Source organism: Schistocerca serialis, chromosome 12, assembly GCF_023864345.2.
Source record: "Schistocerca serialis cubense isolate TAMUIC-IGC-003099 chromosome 12, iqSchSeri2.2, whole genome shotgun sequence".
Taxonomy (NCBI): Eukaryota; Metazoa; Arthropoda; class Insecta; order Orthoptera; family Acrididae; genus Schistocerca; species Schistocerca serialis.
Window position 1 is genome coordinate 100,208,196 of NC_064649.1, and position 12,707 is coordinate 100,220,902.

Consider the following 12,707-nt stretch of genomic DNA (forward strand, 5'->3'; position numbering starts at 1 on the left):
CTTACACACTACTTAACCTAAATTATGCTAAGGACAAACACACACACCCATGCCCGAGAGAGGTCTCGAACCTCCGCCGGGACCAGACGTCGATGGAATTTAAGTCGGGGAAAAGGGCAGGGCCAGTACATTCGCCGAATATCCTCTCATTCCAAGAGCTGCTCCATCTGCTCTATTTGATGCGGTGGAGCTGTGTCGACCATAAAACTGAAGAACAACCCCAGGAAAGCCGGACGTGGGGTGGGGTACAGTGTCACAATAACACTGACTGGTGAGTCCATCGTGTTCAAAAAATTGGAGGTCTGTACGCCCATGCAATTTATGTCTCTCCACACTGTGACACCTGGACCACCAAAACCGTCATGTTCGATATTGCAGGAAGTATCCTCGTACGGGGAGAAGGGCGGACACACAGTGCGCCCAGGAACGCTCTCGGACACGATCGTGGGAATATCCTGTCTGCAGTAGCGGTTCAGTGGTGTGGTGTCAGCGTGCGACCTGCCGCCCGTCCACGACGCCTCACAGCCTTAGCTGCTAAGTCCCATAAGATTTCACACACACAATTCCATCGAGGAGAATGTATGGGATGCGTTGTGGAGACGTTAGAACATCCAAGTGCGCCTCTGCACTGCCTGAGGGCGGCGCTTTGTCCCACGCTGGAAGACGTGGCTTTTGTGCTACGAAGGGTGGAATGGCTTCTACATGACGCTGCCCCACATTGTCCTCTTGAGAGTGGAGCTAAAACCCTAGCACGAACAGATATAACCCTCTTGCCTGGTCAGTTACCATGTGTGCTTGAAACCACTGGAACCTATAACGCCAAAGGTATTTTATCTCCTCCTTCCTACCTTGGAAACATCTCCGGCCATTTGTCCAGATGACCCGTTTTACTGCTTATTCTCTTACGGATGGTTTATCCCCATTGTAACCTCCCCACCGAAATTTTAAAAAAAATTTATTTTAAATTGCTAATGCACATTGAGCTAAGTGTAAGCTCCCCAGAGAAATTTTGAAACACAATAGTTGAATGTTAACAAGAATACAACCTAACGTAACCTCCCAGCAAATAAATTCAATGACACTGACAATTAAACAAAAATTAGCAATCTGACCCAAATATAAGTTCCTCACAAAAAATGAAAGTCAATTCAGTGATAATAAAATCTCAGTGACAATGAAAACACAAACAGATCGAAATGTCGATCTTAGACCCTGTTCATTAATTAGACTGAAATTCTTACCTTAGTAAAGATGCACCTGCTCTTATTTATTTTTGCCATAGCTTGGAGGAAATTGATTGCAAAAATTTTGAATTTAAGGGAAACTTTTCTTTAAGGAATATCAAGGGAATATTTTTTTTTTCATTAAAGGATTCTTTGTTAGAAATTGCTTTGAAAACCAAATTTATTATTGGGGCGATTGTTGCACAAATTAGTTACAGTTAATTTACATTATTAGCTGAGCGCATTTAAAAATAATATACCTCATCCTGAATCTTGACCAGAGTGCCATGTCGACGCCCGCCGACTCCTCACACACAACTGCACTGGGCTGCTACTACCGACAGACTGCACTGCTCACAGACTGCCCACTGACTACTGCTCGCAACTGTACTGCACGACGACTACTGACTGAGTACACTGGCGTACTGCTCGACTACTACTGACAGAGAGCCGCTCGCAACTCTCGCGCGGTCAAGCGCAGACTAGCCACGATAAATGACTCTCTGGTCAGAGACTCTGCAATGCCTCGCCATCGCCGCCACACAACATACGTGTTTCACCATATGTACAAGATACTTAACAGCCTTTGCGTTAGACATCCAGGAGTATGAGATCGCGTCATGGGGAACAGCGTTTGTTGAAGGCGAAATGTCTGCTGACGCATCATACCGATGCTGCGTGTTCTGGAACTGGCTCGGCGAACTGGTAGGAACTACGAACGAGGTGTCCCGCGAACTCCCTAGTCTAGTAAGCTGATAGAGTAATTTTTATCAAGAAAACATTAGGAATGGGTGTCTCTTGGAGGAGACAATGTTTAGAAGCGAATAAGATAGCTTAATTTTGCTCTGCCCTACCACTTTTAATGCTGTGCAGACGACTGGATTAGCGGCAGTACACATTGCATATGGACGCGGCAAAGCGCCTTCTCCGTGTCACCTCTCAGGGGCACAACCAACACGAAAAGACTCCCTAGCGCCGCCACGAAGCATCAGCGAACATTTTCTCTACGACAGAGGTTGTTCCGCGTGACGTAATCGGTCGCCCCTAGACCTTTGATACAAAGACCTTAAAATAAGCGAGCTGTTAACAGCCAATGCCATCTCTCGATTCTCAACCGGTTTACTTTATAGTCTTTCGAGTCCCCATCTCAGATTATCGTGGAGCGTATGAATGTCGCCATATTTCTTTTATGTTTTCCATCATTCCTTTCTTCCGCCTATATTCCTGGATATGTTCGTTCAAATGTTCATGTGTGTGTGAAGGCGAGAGGAGTCCCAAACCGCGCGACCACTCTGCGCGGCAATGTTCGTCTAATGCAACTAATTGAAGGATTGTTTTTACTGTGCAATACGCGTTTCGCTTTTTTTTAATTTGTAAAGAATCTTTTGTAACCTGTAATATTGTTTGTTTCTGTGTGTAATTTTTGCATAGCATAATAATTACATATTTGTTACTACGTTACCGTTTTTTGTCGTTGTCCTCTTCTTTGGCTCTGAGCACTATCGGACTCAACATCTGTGGTCGTAAGTCCCCTAGAACTTAGAACTACTTAAACCTAACTAACCTAAGGACGTCACACACATCCACGCCCGAGGCAGGATTCGAACGTGCGACCGTAGCAGTCAAGCGGTTCCTGACTGAGCGCCTAGAACCGCTAGACCACCGCGGCCGGCTGTCCTCTTCTTGTTAGTTGACAAACAACTTTTCGTAGCACAGTTTCCGGCGTTTTATGAAAATGTTTAGACTTAACACTTCACCTCATGTAGTTGAATATTGTTTTGTGTATGTGGGCGTTCGCGTGTGCTGTGGCCTTTTTTTAAATTTTTCTTATGTTGTCTGGGTTTACTACATACCTCTACTTCTTGTTGTTCTTTCAGTGGCTATCGTTATCAGTCAGTTGTTACTTATATTAGTTTGGTCATTTATTACTTTTCGGTTGCGGCTGTTTTTATGTGAGTTTACCTATATTGTTAGGAATCATCGGCCGAAATTTCAAAACTAGGTTAAAGAACACATAACAAGCTGGAAACATGGAAATAAGAAATATCCATTCAATCATTGCTCCACACCTAATAAAGCATGGAAATGAAACGTCTAACATGGAGCGCTCTCTCTCTCTCTCTCTCTCTCTCTCTCTCTCTCTCTCTCTCTCTCTCTCTCACACACACACACACACACACACACACACACACACACACACACACACACACACACACAACGACAATCAAAACACAATAAACAGTGAAGGTGAAGCGTTAACTCTAAACGTAAAACGCCGAAAACCGGACATCCAAGTACAACCCCAGAACGTCACACACATGCACTAGTACCATCACAGACTTTCAGTAGAAACAAATAGCAATTTAACCTCAACGAATTTTGCTAGAAAAATTGTTACTCACCTAACAAAAGAATAACAAAGAACTATAAAATAAAAGCCGGCCGGGGTGGCCGAGCGGTTCTAGGCGCTACAGTCTGGAACCGCGCGACCACTACGGTCGCAGGTTCGAATCCTGCCTCGGGCATGGATGTCTGTGATGTCCTTAGGTTAGTTAGGTTTAAGTAGTTCTAAGATCTAGGGGTCTGATGACCTCAGATGTTAAGTCCTATAGTGCTCAGAGCCATTTGAACCATTTTTTGTAAAATAAAAGTAAATCTGTAATTCTTGTATGAGGAAAGTATTACATACAAACATGTATTACAGTCTATTGAATATGCTTCCCAAATAAGAAGAAGGAAACGCGAATGAAAGAACAAGAACAGCCTTTTATCTAGTTTCATAGACGGACCACAGCCCAAATTTATGCATATAATGTGGTCAGAAACGGTTTGAAATGCTTGGGAGCGTATTGCAGGGTTTTCTGTGCTGAGAAATAACTGTTAAGAAAAAAATTCCATACATCAATCCGTTTCCGTGTTAATTAGAATCGAAAGCCTGTCACAGGCCGTTGCACGCGCAAATTCAAGCGTCCCACTAGAGACGCTGTCAGCGAAAGTGTTGTTCGTTAGCTTTCCTCAAGCCGAAAAGAGAGCGATACAAAAATTGAGCTTATGACGGTAGTAAAGATTAAATCCGAGGCCATCCGCGCTACCCCAGCAGCTGACACTACTAACAGTAATTGTATTTGGCGGGCCGCTTGAATTTGCACGCGCGATCGCCTGATTGTCTAATAACTTCAACGAAAATTAACTCTGAAATAGCGCAACGTATTGAATTTTTTAAGTAACAGTTTGTTCCCAGCACAGCTGACACTGTAAAACCCATACGAGCTTTTCAGGCCGTTTCCGACAATCATGTACATGTATGTGGAATAACATCCAGCCGACGATTAGCTCGTGAGTGATGGATCAAAAGCTAGGATTAGCAAAGGATTGGGAAGTAAATCGGCCGTGCCGTTTGAAAGGAACCACCGAAGCATTCGTCTCAAGCGATTAGGAGAAATTTCAGGAAACCTAAACCCGAATGGCGGGAATGTGAATGGCACTTTCGTCCTCCAAAAACCGAGTCTACTGTGTTTACCTCAGCGACTGCCTCAACCACCTCAAACGGTAAGAAGCTGTGTTAGTACACACCCCTCTCCCTCGCCCCCTTAATAAGTCCGATGGTCCCTGGCTGAGATTAATTAATAGCCCGTAACTCATTGATTACTTCCACCGGCTGTGCCTGTACGGCTTCTTGAGATAAATTAATAATAGACAGTCGCCATACCTCTAATAACGTTATTCGAAGATTTCTCGATAGAGTATTGACAAAAAGCTGAGCTGTGAATGGAAAGGCATCGACTCAGTACTGCCTCCTGCGTGACCAGTTACATTGTGGCTATGGGTCGGTTCCAGCGCTGCGAGGTGGGTGCAAATAACAACAGAAAATCTGTTATTTAGGACTAGTCATGCGAACTAGTTTATACGTAGTGGAGAACTAGTGGAAACAACGTTATTTCCGAATCATTTCCAGTGCACAATCTATTATGATAAAAAACCTACTAGTGTATACTCTGAGGCGCCAAAGAAACTGGTATAGGCATGCTTATTCAAATACAGAGATATGTAAACAGGTACAACACGGAGCTGCGGTCGGTAACGCCTGTGTAAGTGTGTGCCACAATTGTTACATCGGTTACTGCTGCTACAACGGCAGTTTATCAAGATTTAATTTAGTTTAAACGTGGTATTATAGGCGGCGCCCGAGCGATGCGACACAGCATCTCCGAGGTAGCGATGACGTGGGGAATTTCCCGTACGACTATTTCACGAGTGTAGCGTGAATATCAGGAATCCGGTAAAACATCAAATCTCCGACATCACTGCGGACGGAAAAAGATCCTACAAGAACGGTACCAACGACGACTGAAGAGAATCGTTGAACGAGACAGAAGTGCAACCCTCCCCCAAATTGCCGCAGATTTAATGCTCGACCATCAACTAGTGTCAGCTTGCGAACTATTCACCGAAACATCATCGATGTGGGCTTTCGGAGCCGAAGGCCCACTCGTATAACCTTGATGACTGCACGACACAAATCTTTACGCCTCACTTCGGCCCATCAACCCCGACGTTGGACTGTTGATGACTGGAAACATGTTGCCTGGTCGGACGAGTCTCTTTTCAAATTATATCGAGTGAATGGACGCGTACGGGTATGGAGACAACCTCATGAGTCCATGGACCCCGCATGTCAGAAGGCGACTGTTCAAGCTGGTGAAGGCTCTGTAACGGTGTGGGGTGTATGCAGTTGGAGTGATGTGGGACCCCTGATACGCCTCGATACGACCTAACAGGTGACACGTACGTAAGCATCCTGTCTGATCACCTGCATCCGTTCATATCCACTGTGCATCCCGACGGACTTGGGCAATTCCAACAGGATAATGCGTCACTCCACATGTCCACAATTGCTACAGAATGGCTCCAGGAACACTTTTTTGAGTTGAAACACTTCCCTTGGCCACCGAACTCCCCACACATGAAATTTATTTAGCATATATGGGATGCCTTGCAACATGGTGTTGAGAAGAGTGAAAGGGTCCTGTGTCCCCTTACATTATCATTTTATTTGCTTTCCAATGATCCGCAACTCTCTGGCTTGCGTGAGTGAATGAATGTGGGTGTGTTTCATTTTGCTATACGGTGGTTGTAGTTTTCAGGTAGGCAAAAAGGTTTGCTACCCTTGTGTGAAAGTCACCGGTGTTAGGTTGGTGGTGGAAGCATCATCATCTCTGTGTTTTCCTGGCCACGGGGTCGCGTGGGAGACGTTGGAATGTGTGAGACGGTCAGTCTGCTTCCAGCTCGCCGAGGGTCTGCAGCCGAAGCCTCTTCGAAGAAGGGTGACGACTCAACCGCGTGGAGCGTTGTCTCGTAGGAAGAGCAGAGGTTTTAGCTTTTAGTCTCGCGTTTCATTTATAAAGATTCATTTGCTGGGTCGTAGCAAGGAATGAAAGGCTTTTGCCGACTTTCAGTTTGATTCCTAATGCAGACGCGACTTTGATCCGTAAGAAGAACGTAGCACAAAGCTGTTGTGTTTGTTGAAGCGCCCTCGGATCAGTATGAATATTCGTGTTCCTGCAACTGTGTGTGTATGCATTCTAATCTTTTCGAATCTTGGCAATTTTTGCTTCTTTGAGACTTTTCTTTGACTCATTACCTTATGTCCGGTGGAAACCATCCACATGGGTTAATATGAGAGTTTGCTGGCCTTCTGCCATTATCCTTTGTCTATTCAAATGTGTCCTCTGTAAAATGTTAATTGTAAACGACTGCGTGGTTTGATGTTACCAAAATTTCGTCACGGCAGGTTAGAAACTGTGTCTCCGCGAACCACACGACTTTGTTGTGAAACGTATAGCGTTTCACAAGCAATTGTACTAAGTTACCTGGCAAAAGCAGTTCTATAGATGCTTTACATCAATGTTTTAAGGAATAAATAATTTTGCCTCCAATCTTATCCAGTGTACCGATGTTAAGTCTCCGTTACCTACGCCATTTACCTTGTAGTTTTCCTTGTTCACCCATCCATAGCGTTTCCATGTGCACAGGTGCTCTGGAATAAATCTTGTTTTCAGGAATGTTGCTGCAAGCTGTACTTATGCTCAATGTTCGTCCAATCTTTACTTTATTCAATATTTGATTCATGGGAACAATTCCTGGATTATATTAGTAACTTCATTCCATTGTTTATCAGTGACTTCACCATGAATGTTCTTTCGTTTTTCTTATGAATAAATTAAGTAATTTTCCGACTCAGCGCAACCTCTTATTTGTCGTGTGGTTGGAGTTAGTGGCGACCCAATCTTTTACGTTGATTTCAATGTCAGATACCATTTTCTTATTCAAAGTGCGCGTGGCTCTTTTAGCCATCAGGATACATATAAAGTTCGCTTCACGCTTCTTACACACAGCGACATTTTATTCACGCTACTTACAAGAGATCTCCTCCCCCTCGTTCTCTTACGGGTTTATGGACAACCCTGAAGGATTAATAATGTCAGTTCCATCCAATACTACGAGAATTTCAGACATTAGTCGAGCCATACCACTTCGTGTTGCGGCACTTCTGGGTGCTCACGGGGCCCCCACACATTATTGGGCAGGTGTACCAGTTTCTTTGGCTCTTCAGTTTAATTCCCTTAAGTGGGGAAGATATTACAGTATTGTCGGGCCAGAATTTTTCTACGCCTGAGATGTGGCCCGCTGCGGCGACAGTGGATTCAGTGGTGCATGCACTTATCTTTCACTCCCTAACACCGCACATCTAGAGGTGATCACCTCTCCGAATACGAAAACCGATGGTCTTTCTACCGCGAGGACCGACCTAAAACGTTCTTCCCATATTGCCCCCTCTCTTATAGTCACGCCCCTCCTTCAGGAAAAGACGATTATTTGTGAATGTTATGTTTTCTGGCATGGCCGATTTCTGACCAAAGTCTGTGACAGATATATTCTGTCTCCATAGAGTTTGAACTTAACGTCTTCGCTCTCGCTTGCTGTCCAATGAAGCAGCTGAAAGACTGATTCATTCATAGTAATTAATATATATATATATATATATATATATATATATATATATATCAAAAAGTCAGTTTAAATTTAAAAAATTGCATAAATCACTAAATAATGTAGATAGAGAGGTACAAATTGACACACATGCTTGGAATGACATGAGGTTTTATTAGAACCAAAAAAATACAAAAGTTCAAAACATGTCCGACAGATGGCGCTTCATCCGATCAGAATAGCAATAATTATCGTAAAAAAAGTAAGACAAAGCAAAGATTATGTTCTTTACAGGAAATGCTCAATATGTCCACCATCATTCCTCAACGATAGCTGTAGTCGAGGAATAATGTTGTGAACAGCACTGTAAAGCATGTCCGGAGTTATGGTGAGGCATTGGCGTCGGATGTTGTCTTTCAGCATCCCTAGAGATGTCGGTCGATCACGATGCACTTGCGACTTCAGGTAACCCCAAAGCCAATAATCGCACGGACTGAGGTCTGGGGACCTGGGAGGCCAAGCATGACGAAAGTGGCGGCTGAGCACACGATCATCAAACGACGCGCGCAAGAGATCTTTCACCCGTCTAGCAGTACTTCGCTTTTTTTTTTTTTTTTTTTTGTCGTTCTAATAAAACCCCATGTCATTCCAAGCATGTGTGTCAACTTTTACCTCTCTATCTACATTATTCCGTGGTTTATTCAGTTTTCAAATTTATACCGACTTTTTGATCACCCGGCATATATAATTAATATAATATATAATAATAATATATGTAATATATATATATATAATTATATATTTAATTAATATTCATATATATGTCTGTATGTCTCGTGACAGAAATGCGCAGTGTGAGAGAGCGTATTTATTTCACGTTGATACCAGCCTCCTTTTCCCCTCTCCAGTTGAACATATAAATTGCGGTTACTTAATGTCTGTGAGATTGTGTGCCAAATCGGATGGTGAGAGAAGTAATGGATTTCCTGAGTAGTCTATGCCGTAGTATCGATTGTTAGCTTTTTCCATAATAGTCTCCTAGTTTTTGGTTGTCAAACGAACCAGTGCGCTTCCCAGTTTCCGATACTGTTAGATTTCTCTAGAACATTCATGCGATTTCTTTCCTTGAAATGGAGCTCATCCCTCATTTTAGCAACTGTTGTTTGGAACCGTCTACCCCGTCTCGTGTAAAGCCTGAAAAAAGCACTCTCACACACCAAAAACCTCCACTGGCCATGTTAACGCGAGAAGTCTTGATCCTGGCCCTGAAATGGTAGCAGCTATTATGCTTCTGGAACATAGACTAAGATCTTGTACTTCAGTTAGTGTGATCAAGTGTTATTTAAGTAGGAGAATGTCATAGCATTGAGTTTCTATAACGATCAGGACTGTTATTATTTTATTTTAGTGGCATGACTTAGTTAATTTACGAGAGGAACATATGGAGAAGCATTTGGCTTTTTCCGCAGTGTCCATGTGCAATCAGCACTGGTGTCTCATTTGAATAATTACGGGCCGTATTTCCTTGTTTATCGTGCATCACTAATTCTAACAAAATTTGCACCACGATCTGATTCATTTTCGATGCATCTGAATAATCTTTAATCCGTCCTTGTGAACCAATTGTGAAGCTTGCCCACGCAAGTACTTGTCCGCAGCAATCACTCGAAGCTGGATGAAACTGTACGATATTTAGCGTCTATAATACGGGAGTGTATTTTATATTTGAAGTAAGACAGCGTGCGCAGCTTAAACGTCACGTGTCGATGCGAAGCTGTTCTTTCGGAACTGACGGACTTTTCAGTCCACCCATGTAGTGCCTGTGGTGGAGGAATATAGAGTTTCGTCACTATTTTGAATCGTGTGTGAATCAGGTAGAGCATCAACGCATGATTATCTCCCGTGTTGTTGCATATCTGAGCCCTAGTCCTCTCAGTCTAATAAAATTCAAAATCTCGTATCTCTTATGTGATTCCTGTACCCTCCAGTAATTATCATCATCCGGGCTGAAAGGTGGACGAGGAAAAACAGTCCGATGAAGTTTTTTGAGCTCGTCTGTGGTGGAGGAATATAGAGTTTCGTCACTATTTTGAATCGTGTGTGAATCAGGTAGAGCATCAACGCATGATTATCTCCCGTGTTGTTGCATATCTGAGCCCTAGTCCTCTCAGTCTAATAAAATTCAAAATCTCGTATCTCTTATGTGATTCCTGTACCCTCCAGTAATTATCATCATCCGGGCTGTAAGGTGGACGAGGAGAAACAGTCCGATGAAGCTTTTTGAGCTGGTCTCTTCTGGGCAGACATGGGTGAGGTCTTGCATTGTCATGGAGAAGTTGGTTCGAATTTTGTGGCGATGAATACGCTAAAGTCATTTCTCTAATTTCCTGCGGGGAGCACAATAGGGTACAATCGTTGCATCATGGGGGAGAATATCAAAACAGAACAACCCCTTCAGAGTCCCGGAGGACCGCTCCATGACTTTACCGGCTGATGAAATGATACTCAAATCAATACCCTAAGCTTTCCACAGCCGTTGATATACGAGGGTTGTTTTTTAAGTAAGGGCCGTTTTTATTTTTAAAAAAAGATAAATACTTTTGTAAAAAACTTTCATTTTCTGATTCTACACACTTTTACCTATTTTTCTACATAGTTGCCTTGTTTATTTAAGCACTTGTCATATCGTACAACTAAGTTTTTAATTGCCAGCCAGTGTGGCCGTGCGGTTCTAAGCGCGTCAGTTTGGAACCGCGTGACCGCTACGGTCGCAGGTTCGAATCCTGTCTCGGGCATGGATGTGTGTGATGTCCTTAGGTTAGTTAGGTTTAAGTAGTACTAAGTTCTAGGGGACTGATGACCTCAGTAGTTAAGTCCCATAGTGCTCAGAGCCATTTTTTTTTTAAGTTTTTAATTCACTCTTCAAAGAATTCGGCCGCCTGCTCCGACAGCCAAGAGTTCACGGCCGCTTTCACTTCTTTGTCGTCATTGAAGCGCTGCCCGCCAAGATGGTGTTTCAGGTACCGGAAACGGTGAAAATCGCTAGGAGCAAGGTCGGGGCTGTATGGTGCATGGTCCAAAACTTCCCAGCCAAAAGAATCAACCAAATCCCGAGTCTTTTGAGAGGTGTGAGGCCTAGCGTTATCGTGCAGGAGCAAAACTCCTTTTGTCAGCATGCCGCGTCTTTTGTTTTGAATTGGTCTGCAGAGCTTCTTTAGAGTTGCACAGTAGGCATCTGAGTTGATTGCCGTTCCTCGTGGCATAAAGTCCACTAGCAAAACACCGCGCCGGTCCCAGAACACAGCTGCCATAATCTTGCGCTTTGACAGCGTCTGTTTGGCTTTGACCTTGACGGGTGAGGTTGTGTGTCGCCATTCCATCGATTGTCGCTTGCTTTCGGGAGTGATATGGGATACCCATGTTTCATCTCCAGTGACAATTTGACTCAACATGTCATCCCCTTCTTCCTCGTAACGAATCCAAAAGTCCAATGAAGTGGCAAATCTCTTCCCTTTGTGGTCCTCTGTGAGGAGTCTGGGTACCCACCGAGAACACAGTTTCTTAAAGTTTAGGTTTTCAGACACAATTTTGTACAAAACCGATCTTGAAACTTGTGGAAATTCCGAAGAAAGAGTGGAAATTGTGAATCTTCTGTCCTCACGAATCTTTGTTTCGACTGCAGCCACCAAATCATCAGTGATCACAGAGGGCCGACCTGAGCGTTCTTCGTCATGGACGTTTTGACGGCCATTTTTAAACTCTCTAACCCATTGACGCACTTTACCTTCACTCATTGCATTCAAGCCATAAACTTCCATTAACTGACGATGAATTTCTGCAGCTGATAGGCTTCTCGCGGTCAAAAAACGTATCACTGACCGTATCTCACACGCGGCGGGCGATTCAATAATCGTAAACATTATGAAGTAGCACAGCGATGCGTACACGTCAGCTACAGAGCTGCAACTTGCATCAGTGTGAACGGGAAGGATGCCGGCATGTGGCGCTGTGGCTTGTTGCGGCGTCCGCGCGAACTACGGGACTATACGCGCGAACGGCCCTTACTTAAAAAACAACCCTCGTACATCAATGGTGATAACTGAAAGTGTGTGCCCCGACCGGGACTCGAACCAGGGATCTCCTGCTTACATGGCAGGCGCTCTAACCATCTGAGCCACCAAGGGCACAGAGGATAGTGCGACTGCAGGCATTTATCCCTTGCACGCTCCCCGTGAGACCCACATTCAGAACTTAATGTCGACACACTACATTCGTAGCGCCCCTGCCCATTACACTCATTACTCGCGGCAGACAATCTTACCGAGTCCCGTAAGAGTTCTGGCAATGCGCGTGAATCCAGCACAGAATAAGGAGGTCGATGGCCGGTTAGCCTGAACTATTTGAAGATGGTAATATATGAAGATACCATCTTCATATATTACCGGCTGATGGTGCGGCTTTGAACTACTACTTCCGGGGAGAGGTCGTGCGGCG

General features: G+C 44.0%; 1 non-coding gene across 1 annotated transcript; it reads right to left on the reverse strand.

Moving 5' to 3' along the window:
• Positions 1-12,323: 12,323 nt before the first annotated feature.
• Trnat-ugu (transfer RNA threonine (anticodon UGU)) lies at positions 12,324-12,398 on the reverse strand. Its single transcript has one exon. It is a non-coding gene; the product is annotated as a tRNA-Thr (tRNA).
• Positions 12,399-12,707: the final 309 nt, after the last annotated feature.